Source organism: Oryx dammah, unplaced genomic scaffold (genome assembly GCF_014754425.2).
Source record: "Oryx dammah isolate SB20612 unplaced genomic scaffold, SCBI_Odam_1.1 HiC_scaffold_17, whole genome shotgun sequence".
Taxonomy (NCBI): domain Eukaryota; kingdom Metazoa; phylum Chordata; class Mammalia; order Artiodactyla; family Bovidae; genus Oryx; species Oryx dammah.
In genome coordinates, this window is record NW_024070201.1 from 68,211,189 (window position 1) to 68,230,815 (window position 19,627).

The following is a 19,627-nucleotide window of genomic DNA, read 5'->3' on the forward strand; positions in this document are numbered from 1 at the left end:
TGTGTATACGGGCACTAAGTGAGCAAGCATTTGTGTCCATAGCTCCTGCCATGACAGAGTGTTGTGCCTGCTTTCCCTGTTCCTGCAGGGCTTGTCTCATAAGCAAAAGAAAGGGAGGTATGCTGAAGGAGTAAGAAAACTGATTTGGGGCATTGCCTCCGATCTGGCCTGATGCCCAGATGAGCTGAGAATAGCAATTTTGTTGGGTAGCTTCTTGGGAACGACAGCAAAAACAGTATCTCAGAGCTATGTCCCCTTCTGCCTCTCCCACGTACCATCCTCGTGGGGAAGAGTAAAGAGTCTTAGGAACCACTGAGGAAAGGGCTAAGTGTTCCTTTTCTATCTATGGAAGATGTCTTCTGATGGTTACAGCTGAGTAAAGAAATGCATGGCACAGCATCATGCAGCCAAGCTTGTGATTATTAGTATCACTGCATCTTGAGAAGAGGGCCTGCCAACCATTAATATCTGCAGAGGTATTGAAAGTTCAGTTGCCAAGAGACCACTGAGAGATGAAAGGTTTCTTCACTTTCCCCAACATATGACAAACAAGAAGCCCTCCTAAAACACCTCTAGGTTTGTGTGTGATGACCGCGAATGGTTATATTTGAAATAAATGGGGAAGGTAAAGCTTTACTTTTACATCTAGAGTTGTGGTGGGGCAGCTGCCCTGGGTTAAACTAGAGGCTGAAAAATACTATAATGGATTGCCAAATGGAGACTACCTGAGAAAAGAAGGGGAGGGGAAGGCAGAGCAAATAAAAAGCAAATGAAGTTAAAGGAAAGACTTACTATGCCACTTCAATTTCTTGAAACTTAAAAAAACAAATTTAAGATTTTTTTGTTTTTATTTTTAGTTCAGTAATCTCCTGTAAGAGGCAGCACAGCGAAGCACAGAAACTGCAGGGTTGACCCGAAGTTCAAAAGAAAACTGCTATTTATCAGTTCTGTGATTTGAGGAAGTCATTAAGCCTCTCCAAATTTTCCATTCTTCATACTAAAAAATGCACTTATTTGCTTGTGGATTCAATGTTGTTACAAAGCTAAAGCATATGGAATAGCACCTACAAATAGTAATTTCTCAATAAATGTTCCCTATTATTGGTTTCTTTTTAACCATTGGATGCTTCAGAACTGTGGTGTTGGAGAAGACTCTTGAGAGTCCCTTAGACTTCAAGGAGATCAAACCAGTCAATCCTAAAGGAAATCAATCCTGTATATTCATTGGAAGGGCTGAAGCTCAAGCTGACGCTCCAACACTTTGGCCACCTGATACGAAGTGTTGACTCATTAGAAAAGACCCTGATGTTGAGAAAGACTGAAGGCAGGAGGAGAACAGGATGACAGAGGATGAGATGGTTGGATGGTATCACTGACTCAATGGATATGAGTCTGACAAGCGCCGGAAGATGGTGAAGGACAGGGAAGCTTGGCTTGCTTCAGTCCATGGGTTTGCAAAGAACTGGACACAACTGAGTGACTTAACAGCAACAACAAATTGTTGGTTCCTGATACTATTGTTATTGTTTTTGAAATTTTGTAAGGCTGTGAGATAAAATATGTAAAATAAACTACTACTACCATATAACAGGTATCAAAAATGCCCATCTTCTTTTAACTTTCTAGGCACAGCCTCTTTCACCAGTAATTTTCTCTATGAGAAGCATATGAACATGGTTTGAGTCTCAAATCATTGCATGACAGAAGAAAGTCATTGCATAAGTATGAACATAGTACCTATACTATGCACTAATATAGCTACAGAGTGTGAAGACTACGAAAAAGATTGTTCCCAGTCCTAGAAACTTCTGAGCAGTCCTCTGCTTTGAACAGGACTTCTCAAGTATTCAAAACCCAGACACTTATTTCCTCTACCTCACCCATTAAGAAGCAAAGGATACTGTGTCATATTACCTGAGTCACCATCCCTGGGTGGGCAAAATGGAGAATTTAGGAATGGATGGCATGACTGCTAAGATCTTTGCAGTGGCAAATTCAGTGAAATCAAAGCTGGTTAGAAGCACACCCATGGCTGGTGCAATTGACCAGGAATGTGGGTATTTGAAATGATTTAAAACCTCTACCAATAAAGTGAAGAGGGTTCTTTTGTTTTTGCTTTTGTTTCTTCACTTCCAAAAATGCCTGTAAATTCCCTTTCAAAAGCAAGGACTTGTTCCTAAGAGATGAGAGGAGCAATGCAAAAGTAGCATGAATGCTGATGAAGTTGTTTCTCTGAAAAGTTGATGGCTACAGCCAGATGATTGCTGGAAGAACAGAACTCCTTGGTTGGTTATTACACCTTCAATACCTATAAACAACATAGCATTACAGGGAAGTAGAAACAAAATTAATCCTTGTAGCAATTTACAGTGTGAAACAAAACAACCCATCCTTCCTGCTCACAACCATTGTGAAAGTGAAAGTGAAGTGGCTCAGTCTTGTCTGACTCTTTACGACCCCATGGAAGAATACAGGAGTGGGGTTGCCATTTCCTTCTCCAGGAGATCTTCCCAACCCAGGGACTGAACCCAGGTCTCCCGCATTGGAGGTAGACGCTTTACCATCTGAGCCACCAGGGAAGTCCTTTGCAACCATTAGACCTATGGTTATTTGTGATTATCTCTCCAGCTGCAAATTCCTCTTGTCTCTCAAGAGCCCCTAAATTCCATCTAAGGATGTATCTGACCCTCAATTCCATTCCCTTCAAGGCCATGATTGGTCCACAAGTGAGCATATGACCTAAATTAGTCTAATCTCAGGATGCTCTCTGGGAATAATGGGATAAGAGTGTGACTCTTTTTTGCTTCTTTCGGTGGAGGGATGAGGTAGTGCAAACCCAATAGCCTGAGGATGAAAATAGTCCATGTAAGAATACTGAGCCAAGAGAATTACAGAAAAAATAGAGCAAGAATTCCCATGACATTGTTAACATCTGGATCAAATCATAACTGAACTCCATGCACTGCAGACCTTTTCAATTGCATATGTCAGTAAATTCTCTGTTTTTGCTTAATCTGGTTAGATATTTTACCTTTTTCCAATGTAAGACATCACAGCTGATACAAGACATCAGTTTCACAAGAAAACTCTAACACGGTTGAATTTAAATTTTTGATCTAGAATGAATGCAACAAAAATGTATTTCAATGATCCTATCTATTCTTCTTTCAAATTGTAGAGTTATACCAAATATATCAGGAGTTTACCGTTCCAAATTCACAAATTCATCTTCCAACATTATTTTTCCTTTTTTTTCATTAAGCAATCTGCCCTTAACTATTTTTAATTTTGTTCTTCCTTGAGGCACATACCTAGTGATTATTTCATAATATTGTTGTATGAAAACACCTCTTACATTTTTTACAAATAATAGCTTGAGTGTTTTCTACATGCAAGCATTCTGCTAGAAGCTTCACATGCATTATTTCAATTATAATTCACCACAACTCTGTACTGTATTTATTCTCATGCTGCACATGAGAATGTGAGGTTCAAAAGGGTAAGTAAATTGGCCAAAATCACAGATCTAAGCAGGGACAGGTCTCCAATCAATCTGGCTCCTGTGTCTATGCTGTCAAATTATCCATCTTATAGAATCAGAGGCCAGTCGAAATAAGAGACATGCACAGTAACTGGTATACAACATTCAGCATTTGGCAGCTGCTACCAATGGGGCTACTGAATATGAATATTCACTGGAAGGACTGATGCTTAAGCTGAAGTTCAGATACTTTGGCCACCTGATTAGAAGAGCCGAGCCTTAGAAAAGACTCTGATGCTGGGAAAGATTGAAGGCAAAAGGACAAGGGGGCAACAGAGGATGAGATGGTTAGATAGCACACCGACTCAGTGGACATGAATCTGAGCAAACTCCAGGAGATGGTGAAGGACAGAGGAGCCTGGTAGGCTGTAGTCCATCCAATCATAAAGAGTCAGACATGATTCAGTGACTGAACAAGAGCAAATGGGGCTATGCTTTGGGAGATAAAATTTGATTCTAAAATTTCTAGTATATGAATCTCCCCCCAAAGCAAAAAGTCCCTCTTTAATTAACAATACAAAGTCTCTGATGACTCAGGGCTTCCCTGGTGGCATAGTGGGAAAGAATCTGCCTGCTAAGCAGGAGAAACAGGTTCCATCTCTGGGTTGATAAGATGGGAAGATCCTCTGGAGAAGGAAATGGCAACCCACTCCAGTATTCTTGCCTGGGAAATTCCATGGACAGAGGAGCCTGGTAGGCTACAGTCCATGGGGTTGCAAAGAGTCAGACACAGCTTAGCAATTAAACAACAATGCTAATGACTCACTGAGCCCTGAAATACCCATCATCTCTTTCAGGTGAGTATCTGGGCATATGTGCCGGGAAGTCTAGAGACAACTTTGATGCCAGTTGTAGGGAAAAGAGAGGGGACCTTTGGGTGTCAGAACCCACTGGCTGCCTCCAACCTGTCTGTGATGCTCAAAACCTTTCATGTGTCCTTTCTACAAACACCTAGATGTGCTGTGCTTCATCCCGGCCCACACTGAAAGGCCCAGAGCCGCCTTACAATGAACAGTAGACAGAGAAGGATGAGACTGAGAGCTTTAATACAGACAGAGCCTCTGTCCCTTCTTGGCTGCAGCCAACAGCAGCAGGGTTGGACCTGAAGTGATGGCGCGGTGCCGGCAAAGCACTTTGGCACATGCCGGGATATGAAAGGCTCTAATGAGACCCATTTCACAATTCACTGGCCACGTGCACTCAGCAGGCAAAGGTTTCTTCTGAACGTCCCCACAATATATCCTCCGGCCCAGGTCTGCAACGGATCCACCATCACCCACGAAACCAGATCTCTCACTGTCCCCTCACGTCTCTTTCTTTGGCAGTAAAAATCAGCTCAAGGAGAGGCAGCAGCCTTCCTTGAAAGGGACAGGAGGCATTTGCAAGGCAGAGCGCTCTCTCAGGGTCTACAGGAACCTTCCTGAGACCTGCAATGCATGCTAATCCTTCTCCAGTTAAGAGAGTGGGCTCTGTCATAGGAAAGTCATTGTTCTTTCTAATTGTCAGAGACTGCTGCTCTGCACTTGCCTGCAGCGATCCGATTAACACATCACCATAACACCAACCCTTATAATATGTTTTGTGTCCTACCAACAAGGGAAAGCCCCAACCCTGCTTCCAACCACAGCTTCCATCTAATTAGGTCTTTAATAGGTAAACACAAGTGGGAATACAGAAAGCCAGAGAGGAAGCTCTATGTCTGACTCACTTTCTGCCTAAAAGTGACTCCTGGACTTGGAATATTTTTGTGGCTAATAAGGAAAGAGTTGAGAAGGTGAGAAAAAAAAGAAAAGACAGATGAACGGGAAATAAGGATGGAAAGATAAGGGCTAAGCATTCAGGGAGGCAGGGAAGGACAAGAGGAGGATGAGAAGGAGAAGGAAACCCTGTCTGCGGCTTTGGGGAACTGAAAAACACGTAACTTCTGCTGGAAACGATTGCCATGGCAACGTTCAAACAATACAGAGAAAGCCTCCCTAGTTCCATTCTTGCCTTCCCAAAAGGCACTGTGTAGACGTTAACTCTTTTAGGATAGCTCCTGACTTTCTGCCTTTTCAGTTAGAAGAAATCACAGTCCCCCAATCACTCCCCATAATGCATTTGAGTTCATTCACCACACCCAGGCTCTAGTCCCTGTCCAGGGACCTGCTTCTCTCTAGAGACCCACTAACTATACTCAGCCTTCTCTCTGCCCAGGTTACAACAGCACTGAAGCCAGGCTCAGAACAGAGCGATCTCTCTCTCTGTGTATCTCCCTCCTTTCCGCCCTCCCTCCCTTTCTCTCCCTCCTTCCCCTAAGGTTGTAAAAATCAGCACATTCTGAGATCAGCTCACATTCAACCTTAAACCATCCTAGAGAAGCACAATTTTTACATTTTCAAATGCCATGCACCTTAAACAATGAAACTTTTAGTTACTGAACTTTCCAACATCATTATCAAGTCAGTGGTTAAAGAAAACCAAGCTATTGTCTTGAGAATGAGTTCCTTAATACTATGATTCATAGGCTCAAAAAAAACAAAAACAAAAACTATATGGACCATAGGACATTTATTAAAACATTGCAAATAAATCAAATGACTTGTTCTAGACAGGACCACCTCTACAATTACAGATGATTTTAACAATCAGAGGACAGCAGTAATCATCCTTAGAGACAAAAAATAAGCACTCTTTTTTAAATCTATGAAACTTAACCACCATCCCTGATACCTATCTTATCAACAAATAATATATATCATGGAATGGCTAGATTCCCTTATATTCCCTCCACTGACTTGGTGAAAATTGATGGACTAAAACACATAGACCCTTCCCAAGCAAACAGGGTTGTCTCAGAGGTTTGCACTTTAGCAGAAGCAGGTATGCATTTGCTATTACTTAGTGGAGCCAATGCTGAGCTTGCTCTCTCATTTACTATGGCTATTATTAGTGATTACTATTAGTATTATGAGAGATAATAATAGCAGCCCCTAAACTGGGAAGAAAGCATCTAAAACTAGAAGAAAAACATGGAAAATATACTGAAAGAAAAGCATATGTTCCAGTTTAACATATTCAAGACATTTGTATTCAAAGATTGAAGAATACAATTAAACCATAATTAAATGGGTCTTACCATTTAGCATTTTCATTTAACTTCAGTGTCTTTTGCTGTTTCTTATGAAAGAAAGGAGGAAGACTCCTTCTAAAGCATGAAACCAGAGCATCTCCTATAAATATATACCTGGCTCCATAAAACCAGGTATTGGCATGTTGCAAAAAGTGACTGCAGCTCACCAAAGTTTTAATCCAGACACTTTTAGTAAGGAGAATATCTTTTTTTATTCTCCCATTGCATAAGCCCTTATTTTGGGCATGACCCAAAATTAAAAGTCATGATTCTTTCCAATAGTCATTGCTGACTAAGAAGGTCCCCTTCATACAACTGTGCAGCTCCTGCAATGCCCAGCTCCAAGTCGCACCTTCACTTTTGGGAACAATATTCTTTGCAAACAATGCCATTAAGGAGTATGCATAGCCAAACCTGCACTGAGCCTATTAGCAGCTCTACGTTAGAACATAGGATTAGCACCAAAATATATTTCCAGAACTATTTTATAGACTGGAAGTCTCAAAGACAACTCATCAATATTTCAAAAAGCCAATTAGAAATCATGCATGTATTCCTATAATAGTTTAAGGTCTTTTGCAAAACATCTTTTGGCTCACTTTATACCAACTCAAGGTCACAATGTTCAATCAGCACATTACAAGAATGGCGATGGGCATGCATATGTCTGTAGTTAGGAAAGTGGAGGAACAAGTTGTAATGCATTTATTGGGCAAAATTAAGTTTTGAAACATGGATCCTTAGAGGAAAAAGAACGAAAAGCTGATCTTAGTGGGAAAAATATTGGGAAAATAATGGCCTGTACCAGACTGAATTCAAGGAAGCTCTTCACCCGAAGAATGTGTTAGATCTGTCCACTCCTTGGATGACTCTACCAAAATACATTTGAATACTCCTGTGTGCTAAATTAACTAGATGTGGGAGAGGACAAGCAGGTAACATGAGGTTCTTTTTCTAAAAGAAGTCACAATCTAGTAGGCTTCAGCCAAGTAGACATTGATATAAGAGTAATCAGAGCTATCATAGCTCTATGAACAAAATGCTGGTGTAACAGAGACAAGAGGATTCCGTGGGTCTAGGAGAGCTGGGAAAGATTTTCCCAGAGGAAGTAACTGGTACTGAAATTTGACCTGTGAAAAGTAGATCCTAGGCAAATGGAGTAGTTTTCATAAAGTTGGAGCCAAAAACTCTCCTGGGATATCTCCAGAGAAATAAAACATTCAGTATGGCAGGGAGACCAGGTGGTACAGCAGGAAAGAATCCACCGGCAAATGCAGGAGACACAAGATATGCAGGTTTGATCCCTGGGTCAGGAAGATTCCCTGGAGTAGGAAACAGTAACCCACTCCAATATTCTTGCCTGGATAATTCCATGGAGAGGAGCCTAGCAGGCTACAGTCCCCGGGGTCATAAAGAGTCGGACATGACTGGGCATACAAGCATGGCCTCTGGTATGGCAGACAGATGAGAGGAATAAACAGGCTGGTCAGAATGTGTATCATTAGAAGAATCTGAATTTTATTATATATTCATAGAATATAGAGGAGGGAATGCTCAGCTTTATTTCTTAGTAAGGTCCCTCTGAAGGAAACATGAATGATGGACCATATTAAAGAAAAGTTAGCATCAGAAAGATTAGGAAGGTATCTAGGAAAGAAGCAATAAACACCAGACTGAGGGATAGAAAAGCTAAGTTTGAGACAGTGAGTAAATGGATGAATAATTTGATTAGTGTTTAAAGAGATATTGATATGAAACTGAAAATATATAGGTTTCTGGAGAGAAAGTAATCAAGTACAGTAAGTGTATTAGGTGTGAGAGGCCTACAGAAGTCCAGGTAAGAAAGTGAGATCTTGCTGGCCCTGGAGATTTAGGACTTGTCAGATTACACAAGGTGGCTGAGGCCAAAGATTTGAGCATCATCTCGCCAAACAAGCCCAGCAGACATCTCAAGATGCAGAGAGATTGGGAATAGAACTGATTCATAGAAGAGGCTTTCCACATTTCAGGAGAGAGCAGGAGGACAGGAGGAGGATAAAGTGAAATGAATAAAGGAGGTGATAGCAAACGGCAGATCAACCCCACAGGAAGAGTTTCAGAAAGCCAGCGGCACCAATGGTACTAAGTGCTACAGAGATCAAACATCACAAGGACTGAGATCAGGTGATGGGGGGAGGTTGCCCACAAATAGGAGTCTACCAGATTTGTAGGATGCCGTTAAAAAACTCCGAACTTATTATTAGCATTGACCTTATTTTTCGCATGATCATGAATTTCCAGATGATCTCATAGCATTTTGCAACAAAGTCTTTCTGTCCAGTAGTTCTGTTGAGTGAGTTAGGACAATTTTTCCCCAAGTCTTTCTTAGAAGTTATCTCTTTCTCAGGTAGGGGCACACTTGGGTATTAAAAACAGACTGACCAAAAGATAGATGCAAGGTATTCATAATCTAACATCTGATTACAACCTTTGTTTCAGCAAACAGGAAAACTAGAGATCTGAGTCTCAATTAAGATATTCAGTTTGAGTATCAGGATAGAGGACAGTGAGCTGCCATGCTTATTTGTTACCAAGGCAACATGCTTGCATTTACTGATTCTGACCCTGTTCTTAAAGTCCTGAAAGATGGAGCCCCTACCTCCAGCTCTATCACTTAGTTATTGGATAAGCTTAGACCAACTACTTATCTTCTTTATGTTTCAGTTCCCTAAGTGAGAACTTTGGAGAAAAATATGTTATATTATCACCATAGTGCCAGGTACATATCAAATGCTCAATAAATGGTAGTTACTATCATAATTATAAAATTATGTCCATAACCTCAGAAGCATTGGAAGCACCTACAAGCATAAAAGCTGTCATCGGCTTATGCCTAAGTTGAAATAAGTTTGTTAATCTTACATAAGTTGTTCATTATTTTTAAACTTCACTATGAATCTGACATTGGAAAATATGATCAAAAATAACGTTATCCACTTTGAGAGCAAAGTTGCAAAAGATCCTCATTTACATACTCAGTAAATGTAAGGCAAAACACTCACAGACTTTCAGTTAAATGTTCCCATTTCTGTGGAAAATAACCAAAGAATTCAATGAGAAGAAAGAAAGTGAGCTAGCATTTATTGTGTACTAATCATGTGCCAAACATTTAGACATTTTAATTAGTGCTCCCAAAATAACTGCCAGAAAAATGATCTCCATTTTTATAGTTGAGCAAAATTGAGACATAGCAAGGTTAACTTTCCTACTCGGGATCTTCCAGCTAACAAGGAGTGAAAAATATTTGAGATCCAATGTTTGCCTACTCCAAATTTATTCTATTTCCCCTTCACACGCCCTAGATGCTTTCTTTACCTTTTTACTCTACATATCTGTCACTGTGACATTAATTCTGCCTTTCTCACAAAATACAATGCTGTCCTCCACGTTTTGACAAGCTGGGATCAGAGATTTTATACGTTTTCAACTCCTAGGAATCTTGAATTTCTTGGTAGTCAGTTATGAATTCAAAATCCTAAAGTCTTAGTGCTTGAGAGATTCTTAGTTTTTAACCATTATTTAACAAGAAAGAATATAAGACCAACCTAAGAGAGATGAGGTGATTTTATCAACTGTCAACAGTCCATTATTGACAGCACTAAGATTAAGAAAAATACACTGTATCACAGAGCTTTCAGATCTCAGCTTTTCCAACAGAAAGAAACCACTCAAAGGGTGCTTAAAATCTCTGTGTATGTGCAGGTATGAAAACACACATAAACACAGAGCCATTACACTCACTGATATTTCTCATTAAGCTTCCACAGATTTCTAAAGACCAGGCTTCTTATGTGTATACACCTGCATTTGAGTTCTTTGGAGGTGATTCTCTTCAGTTCAGTTCAGTTCAGTTGCTCAGTCGTGTCCGACTCTTTGCGACCCCGTGAGTTCAATTAGACATTCAAGGAATATCTACTGCAGGCACACCAGGTGTCAGACCCTCTTCTGAGGTGCTAAGGACACACCAAAGAACAGATAAAATCCTTGCCTTCAGAGAGTGTTACAAGCACACTCTTTCTGCCACAAGAACTACCCAATCGAGTTTCAACTACCAAATTTACATTTCTCCAGAGAAATCATTTTGAAGAAACATGCAATAGACTCTTGATCCCTTGGAAGCATCTTCTAACACACTGTTTATAAGCTATTATTTTGTATGCCTATATTATAAAATACTTGACAATCTAAAGTTTACATGGACAGACAGTACATTTTCCACAATTCATGAAGTATGCTATAATCTTTCTTAAAGAAATGGCATTCACTAAAGCACTTTCAAATATGTTTTGAAAGTCTAGGACCTTACCCAAAACAGTGAAATCTATTTGTGTTACTCTAATCTTGTCTATAAATTTTTCATTTTTTAATCTATATCAACAAGAATTTATATGAACAGCTTCCCTCAAACAACATCCTATCGGTTTTTTGCAAACTGTGTGCTACCTAAAGTAAAATCAGAGATGCTCAATTTAAATGTGCATTTATTGAACACGTTGTGCATGGCATATGAAAGTCTGATTCCATCTTCATATCAGTCAGCCCCAAGAGGTTGTTGTTTTTACCTTTCTTTTACAGATAAGCAGACAAGCTCAGAGAGGTTAATGGCTCACATAACACATGAGACCCAGTGGAAACCTGAGTATTCAAATCAAGATGCTGGAGTTTGAGTTTACTCAATTTCTCAGTCACCTTCCAGAAGCACACCAAAAAGTAAAATTAACAAAATGGTAAGAATGTTCACAAATGATTTCCATCTCTTTTTAAGATCAGTGAAAATAGTTAACTTTGGGATGCTTTTCCAAAGCTAACATAGAATTCAAATTGCTTTCCTAACTGAAAAGAAGCAGCACAAACATCCAAGGGGCAACTCCTCAGCCTGACAGTAGGATTCTTTTTCCCTGAGTGGGAGAACAGGTTTCCAGAAGCGTATTGAGGAAATGGACAGAACTTTTGGCTGCTGATGTAGAGAATGAAATGATAAATTGTAACCCTGACTGACAGTCTCAGAAAACTACTGGTGAGTTGGTGTTGGAAGATTTGTATATGCAAACAGTAAGACACATATGTCCACATGAAATCTTGACCCCATAGAGTCTAGTGAGTCTTTATCCTTTCACAAAATGAAGATATATAACTAATATAAGGGATTCATTATAACTAGGAAGACCATGAATCGAAATTGTGGACTTGGGTATCTTAATATTGCTGCTAAGCTGCTAGTTGGCTTTAGTCATGTCTGACTCTGTGCAACCCCATAGACGACAGCCCACCAGGCTGCCCCATCCCTGGGATTCTGTAGGCAAGAATACTGGAGTGGGTTGCAATTTCCTTCTCCAATATCTTAATATTAGTAATAAATTTTAAACCATCTAATTTAATCATATGATTGCCAAGAAATCTGTCTTTACTTTGTGCATTCCACATCCAGATAATGTAATATGTAGCCAAAATTATACCATTAATATAGAACTATCTTCTGCAACTTTTAGACCAAAAGAACATAGAACACAAAATAGCAATATTTTCCCCTAAAATCTCATTTAAGTATTACTTTTGCTGAGACTTATTTTTCTAAGAAAATCTTGATTTTCAATCTCCAGCTTGAAGCAATATTTCATATCTAAAATGATATATCACAAAAACTCTCTCCTAATAAGACCTCAAAAGAAGAATCTGGCAACTACTGTAGGGTAAGTTGCACATTTGGTTCTTAAGTGTAGCCATCAGAACTTGTAAAGTGCTTGGCCAGCCTGTATTCATTCCCAGGAAGTTAATCCAAATTAATCCAAGAACAACCATAACAAACAGCTCTCCTTAGAGAGCCTATTAGGCTGGGGCTTTGCATACCATTACTTTAAATTCACACGACCATTCTAATTTATTGAAGTCCCATTTGTTAATATTATTCCCATCCCACAGTTGAGAACACTGAAGACCAGGGAAATTCAAGGTATTGCCTGAAGCTCATAGCTGTTAAATTAGAGAAGGAAGGCATTTGAAAAGGTAACTTGAAACCCTGCAAAACTTGGCAGCTTTTGGGCCTGTGGTCCTCAACAAATTCCAGTATACAGTTACCCTGCTCACAAATGTCACTCAGAGGGTACCAACTTCAGTCCTGAAAGAAGCTCATGAACTAAGTTTCCAGATCTACAGTTGGCCACAGTTCTTTCATCAGTCCACGAGCAAGTTGCCTAAAATACAGAGCCAACTCTGATTGCCAAACCAAAGGAACTAAACCCCAGTCTGGGCAATGCATGTCCTGAAATGTTGTACTGGTGACATGATTCACCAGCCTGAAAAAGGATGACATCCTTAGATGTTCCATCATCTCCAGATTTGAAGAACAGCTTCAAGCGGAGGTGGGTGGGAGGACACATTCCAGCCCACGATGTTAAACACATTCATACTTTCTCTCCCTATCCCACATCCCCTTCGCCCTCTTTCTCAGTAAAGTTTGCATGTGGGTGTAAATGTGGAGAGGGGGTGACAATGTGAAGGAGAGGGATGCATGTTGAATCAGAGGAGCAATGAAGAAATTTTGATGTCAAGAAAGAAGGAGAGAAAAAAGAAAGAAGGCAGAGAGGGAGGAAAGAAAGAAAGATAAAATGACAGACAGAAAGGAAGAAATAAAGAAAGGAAGATAGAAAAATCCCCTTTCCTGATTGGCTGATTGCATGGCTGGGTTTCCCGTGTGAATCCCAGAGCTGAGCTACGCAACAAAAATCCTCAGAGTACACTTTTTTCTTTTTCTTTCGTTTTTATCAGTTGTGCTAAGTTGCAACTGAGTAGGAACTTGACAAAACTGGTGTCAATCTATGACCACCACTGATGACTTAACAGTGGTCATGTAAAAACAAAATAAACATGCAAAAAATATCTGCAAGGAATAAAATATGCAGAAACCTACACGGATGTCAGGGGGGTGGGGGGACAAACACAGTCCTGTAAGATTATTTTCATAGGTCAGTAAATGTAGTGCCTGAGCTCTGTCCCAGCTGGAAACATGTGCCCAGAAAAATAAATTAGAGAAGTGCTCAGCTGTAGGCTAGTTTAGTTAGGGGTAATGAAAAGGATAAGAATAGATGATGTGAGTGAAAGAACAGACTCAGAGGCTTTTAGCAGGGAGTTTCTGGTTTCCATTATCATTCTCTCATATAAATCTAACTCCACAGTTCTTTAATGACTCTCCAGGGACCACCACTCACTGGAATAAATGTGCCCAACACCAAAAAGGACCCAGAACTGCTGCCTTTCATCTCCTTTAGGATATGCCAGCAATGTAGATCTTTTTTTTTTTTTTCCAAACAGTATTAAGAGGAGGGTTATCTGAGTTCTTCTATTAACTGAAAAAAAAAAAAAAAGACTTAAGAAAAGATACGAACGCTAGAGATGGACTGCCCTTGAGGTCTGGAATGTAAGGAGTTTACTGCAAGCTCTCGGGATAAGTACCTTTGTTGACCCTTCTAGATAAACACGGTAGCTTTGGGGAGAGAAGTCACTCCTTCCAAGTATGACTGGTTCCTGTCCAGTTTGGATCCTAAACTGACTTTCACCAGCTCTTGTGGGAGTCACCTGTCTCCTATGATCTGGCCATTCACCAAAGAGTTACGGCTTTCCCAGGCCTCAGTTTCCCTTTTTATTGGCATGAGATCTCTGGGGAGTCTTCTGGTTCTAAAGTTATATGAGTCTATGATTCTGATAGGAGGCCCTGGAGAGAAATACCAGAAGACTGACAGGCAGAGTTCTGTTATAAAATAAAACTAAAGAAAAGCCAGCTTTCTGACCCTGGCAGCGATGGGGGACAGAAGAGATGAAAAGGGAGATCTTCCAGACCCTCAGGCTCTCTAAGCATTTTCAACCTTTTAAAAAAATTTCCTTCAGTGGCCTCTTTCCCCCAAGACAAAGCTGGCAGAGGAGAAGCAGTGATGCTCAACCCTCAGACCTTTATCTAAGTTGCCACAGGACACTAGATTTCTGCCTCTTTCTTAAAAAACAGCCCTGACCTGATCATATTGGGAAGGTTTCTGGCAAAACTGAAGGCAACTAACTGTCCCCAGGCACCTTCATGGACGGCCTCTCTGTTACTCACAGAAGTGGTTAGCGGGGGTGGGGTTGAAGGGGGTGATCCTCTCATTCCTAGCACTGGGGAGCATCTAGGAACCTTCCAGCTTGTGTGTGCAAGAGAGATGTGCAGGCAGCCAGCTGCTGCTCTCCATCACTTCCTCCCCCATCCCACTCCCCCGCCCTCCACCCACCCACCCACCGGACAGAAGCCATCCTTCATCTGCTGGGTTTATTATCATATTTTTGTGTTAATACATTCTGTTGATCTGTGATGTCAGGTTGGATAATGAAATTTAAATTGGGTCCCTTCGATTTCCAATGGCTAAACATCTGTGAATCTAACTCTGGGGCTGCCAGGCAACTTAAACGCATTCTTGAGTGTCAATCACACAGCACAAGGCACCCCACACTGCAGCGGCTTTCCTGGGGAATTTTTTTTTTTTTTTTTTTTCTGATGAACATTTGCAAAGGCGTTTGCCCGGTTGCATACAACCTGCATCATTGTAGCAAACCAGCTTATCAGTGAGCACAGCCCAATGGAGCATACGTGTGGGCCACCTTCTCCCTATTTTCTGGCCTCCCACAGCCAGGTCTTTAGAAACCACACTCAGGGGGTGGAGGGATAAAGGGATCAGGGATGCTAAATTCATGGCCATTTTCTTCACCAATAAATAAGAAAAAAAGGTTCACTCACTGTATTTCAGACTGATCACAGCAACATCCAGATGGATATCCAGGTGGTTAAGAACAAGCGGAAAAACGCATGATCTTGACACCAAAAAGAAAAAAAAGGGGGGATAGAGGGGTGAAAGGAGGTTGATGAAGAAAAATCCAACTGCAATTATCCGTCAGTTTTAGTCAACATAGGCACAAATCCAACTGTCCTCTGCTGGCTTCTCTCCCCTAATCAATGCCTCATTCTGCCGCGGTCAACTTTTCTTCTCCGAAATTTCTTTGCAGATGTATTATTAATTCCCTTTCCTCTTGTGGGAAATTCAAAAAGAAAACACCATCATATCAAGTCTTTACTTTCCTAAAAAAGCCCCAAACTTTTCATTCCAAAAATATCTCCTTGGCTTACTTTCTCTTTTATAGAAAAAAAAAAAAAAAAACACATACTTTTCTTTGTGAATCCACGGTTCTCCATTTCCAAACATCCTTTTGGGGGGGGGGGGGGTCGCTGTTTTTATGGTTAATTATTTATGTCAGAATACATCAACCCCCGCGGATCTGACACTGGTTTATTTCATTTTTCAATGCTCCCTGTGTGCACATATACACATGTGTGTTAAGATCCAGGTCTCACAAGAAAAAGCTTCATTCTTCCTTCTCTCTTGCACAATCAGTTTATCCACTGCGTTCTGTTCCAAGAGATAGCTGCGTCCCGCATCCTTCATTTTTGCAACGCACCCAACCGCCACCGCCACCAAAAAAAAAAAAAAAAAGTCTCGTTTTACATCGCCGATTCCTCTCCCCAGCCCCCACCTCGAAGAAGAATTTGGGGCTCAACTCCCCCCACTCGCCACCCTTCCGGCCGGCCCCTTCTCCAAAGATCTGATTAGATTTCTCATCACAACCCAGTGCGCAATTGGATTTTTGATTTCAGCCACCCGGCCAGCCACCTTCCCCTCTCCCTCCAAACTCTCTGTTATATCCTGTCTCCTTCCCTCCACCGCCTCTGCAATTTCATAATCTCACGTTAAATGGAGTGCGGGGGGCGGGGGCGGGGGTAGGGGCGGAGGTAGTGGAGGAAAATTTCAAGGCTCCGTCAGCTGTCAAGAAGAAACCCATTCCTTCCCCCAGCTACTTCGTCTTCTTCTTCTTCTTTTTTTAAAGGCTCAGGGTGGCTTGCGCTTCCTCTGTCCCCGCCCCCACCCCCGGCACCCGGTCCTGATTCTCCAGGTGTAGCAGAACTCCAGGGTCAGGGCTGGGATCACGGGGGAGACGCGTGACGCGGTCCCTCGCCGGTGGCCCCTGCCAGCCACCGGGTCCCCTTCTCATCCATCAGCGGGCTGCGAATCCAGGGGCGCCGCGACGAAAGAAGTTCAAATTGGGCTTTTATTTCAAATAAGGAGGGCGAAGCAAGGGGCTCCACGGGGGTGTGAGGCAAGTGAAAAAAATAAGGAAAGAGGATAGAAAATGGAACGAAGGAGGTAAAAAAAAAAAAATCCTTAGTCGCTGGCTCCTCTCATCCTTCTCGAATGAAACTGCAGCTCTGATCTCATTTCCAGCTGCGTCGGGTACATTTTGGAGCCACAAGTTGGTCCCTCTTCTCGCAGACCTTCCCGACGCCGGCTAGTCCTCCGCCAAGAGATGCGTTACCGGGAGCGCAGCTGCTCCGCGCTGTCCTTAGCGCCATCGCCCCGGCTCGCGGCTCCCAGCGCGGCATAAACCCCAGTCCCCTTCCATCCACTTCGGCTGGAACTCTGCCTCCCCCGCCCGCTCCTCTCGTCCCTCTTTTCCCCTCCGATATTAAACGCGCTCCCAGGGCGGGCGGCAGCTCCTTTCTCGAAGCCAATGCCACGTCCCGAAGGTTTGCGTCCCCGCTCCCCAAATCTCCTCTCGGACTGCGGTCCCCTTCTCTCTTCCCCTCTTTCTTTCCCTTTTTCCTTTCCCTTTCTCTGCTTGTGATCAGTAAAATACAATTACCCAATTACCTCCCATCATCTTAGCACTGATTGGTCAATTGCATTAACACTTGAAGTCGGGGACGAGGGGATTGGAGCCTCTGCGGTGTGGCACCGCTGCCACCTGGAGGGCAGAGCCGGAACAGCCGCGTCTCGGAGCCACCCCCGCGCTTGGAGGTTAGTAATAAGCAGAGAAACTCAGGGGTGGTGTGGGAGAAGTTATCTGTTTTGTTGTTGTTGTTTTCTCTCAAAGCCTGGCTGTTTTCATCCTGAAAGCCAGGAGTTGGAGCTACAGAGGGGAAGACATAGAAATCAAATCACCATTAACATCCTGAAATATCAATTACACAATGCTGTTGCTTTCATTGAAAGCTGAACACGAGCTTCTTCCCTCCCTCGGTAAGGAAGCTGCTCACAAAGTAAGGATTAACCCAGTACTGTTACCTAGGATGTACTAGTCGGAATCTAGGAGGAGCTGAAAAGCGGCCAGGGAGGGAGCGTGTGGTCCTGCAGGATAAAACATCAGCAGGAAACACGGTAAAAGCGAGATAGGAGCCTTCAGCCTATGCGGTGTTGCAGTAAATTGGCCTGTTCAGTTTGTACAAGACATCTAGGACAGTTTGACAACTTAATTCCAACATCCCTCTCTCCTGGTTATGGGCTTTTCCATCAACTTATTTTAGGGGCAGGGGCAGGTGGCATATTTCAACTTCACTGCATCTTAGAAAGATGGAAGGGCCCACATAATAATGTGATTAATAACATATTTATGTGGATTTCTTTCTCCACTATACAATTGTCAGAGGCTTTTTCTGTAAGCTATAGTTATATTTTATGCCATTGACATATGTGACCTTGAGATATGAAATAGATGAATGATAATTCAGACAATAAAGCATTATATTCATTGGGAGAGGAAGGCAAATAACTATTTCTTTGTTTCGGGTTGCATCATCAATGATTTCTGTGCTGGTTTACTTTTGAAAAGTCAGAGTACATATTTGGCTTGAAAACAGTTTTAACAGGCAGTAGACCACTGACTTAGCAGCAGCAGCAGACCACTCTATTCCCATGGAGGGAGGAGCCTGGTGGGCTGCAGTCCATGGGGTCGCTAAGAGTCGACATGACTGAACGACTTCAGTTTCACTTTTCACTTTCATCCATTGGAGAAGGAAATGGCAACTCACTCCAGCTTTCTTGCCTGGAGAATCCCAGGGACAGGGGAGCCTGGTGGGCTGCCCTCTAGGGGGTCGCAAAGAGTCAGACACGGCTGAAGTGACTTAGCAGCAGCAGCAGCAGCAGACCACTCTATTAAAGCATATTATATACGTAACATTTGAATCTTTATGTTACAAATCATAATGAGTAGGGACATTCAACAGAAAGGGAGAAAAATTTTACTAAGGAAACATTAAAGGCATATCGAAATTCACACCAAATGTTACACACTTTTTCCTATTCCCTTTATAGTGCATGGGTATTCCCTCCTTTGGGGTCTTCCCAAGTGGCTCAGGGGTAAAGACTTCACCTGCCAATGTAAGAGACACAGGTTCCATCCCTGGGTTGGAAGATCCTCTGGAGGAGGAAACAAAAACCCATTCCAGTATTCTTGTCTGTAAAATCCCACGGACAGAGGAGCCAGGAGAGCTACAGTCCATGGGGTCGCAAAAGAATCAGACATTACTTAGTGACTAAACAATATTTCCTCATTTAGAGTTAAAAAAGAACTATATCTGTATATTTCTTTGGGTACTAAGCACACATTCTAAAATGTATTACTGATGTCAGCACCTGCAAGAAAAAAAAAAAAGCCTTTCTTTACACATGCATTGTAATTTACTTAATTTCTCTGTTTTTGGAGAACTTTGATATAGTTATGAATTGCATAAAATGTGAATTTGTTCAGGGGTAATGTCATTGCTTCTATTTTTAAAAGACAAATGTATTGATTGATTCAAAACTCTAGTGGGCAGTTGACTGTAAGTTTAAGTTGTTTTTTGAAGCTCTTACCCTTATATGCCAATTACAGTTTACCAACTAATAAACCATTAAAAGGTGCTTTCACTAGCTGCTCTAGATAGCTTCAAAGGAACCTACCTTCTGGTTCTGAACTAAGCTAGAAGCCATTTGAAATGAAAATTTTCCTTTAGGGATTTTGACAGCAAGGGAAAGGCCAATGATTTGTTTTTCAAAGATGATTATTAGCTACCTACCAGATATATTTAAAGCCTTTCAGAATGAATT

The 19,627-nt window shown here is 41.7% G+C and overlaps 1 protein-coding gene across 1 annotated transcript in view; it reads right to left on the reverse strand.

The window, feature by feature from the left end:
- The window catches only part of LRRC4C (leucine rich repeat containing 4C), a 188,842-nt gene extending 170,516 nt beyond the window's left edge, over positions 1 to 18,326 (reverse strand). Inside the window, exon 1 of the mRNA XM_040259034.1 lies at positions 15,451 to 18,326. The gene's annotated coding sequence lies outside the window, so the exon portion shown is untranslated. The remainder of the gene's footprint in view (positions 1 to 15,450) is intronic.
- Positions 18,327 to 19,627: the final 1,301 nt, after the last annotated feature.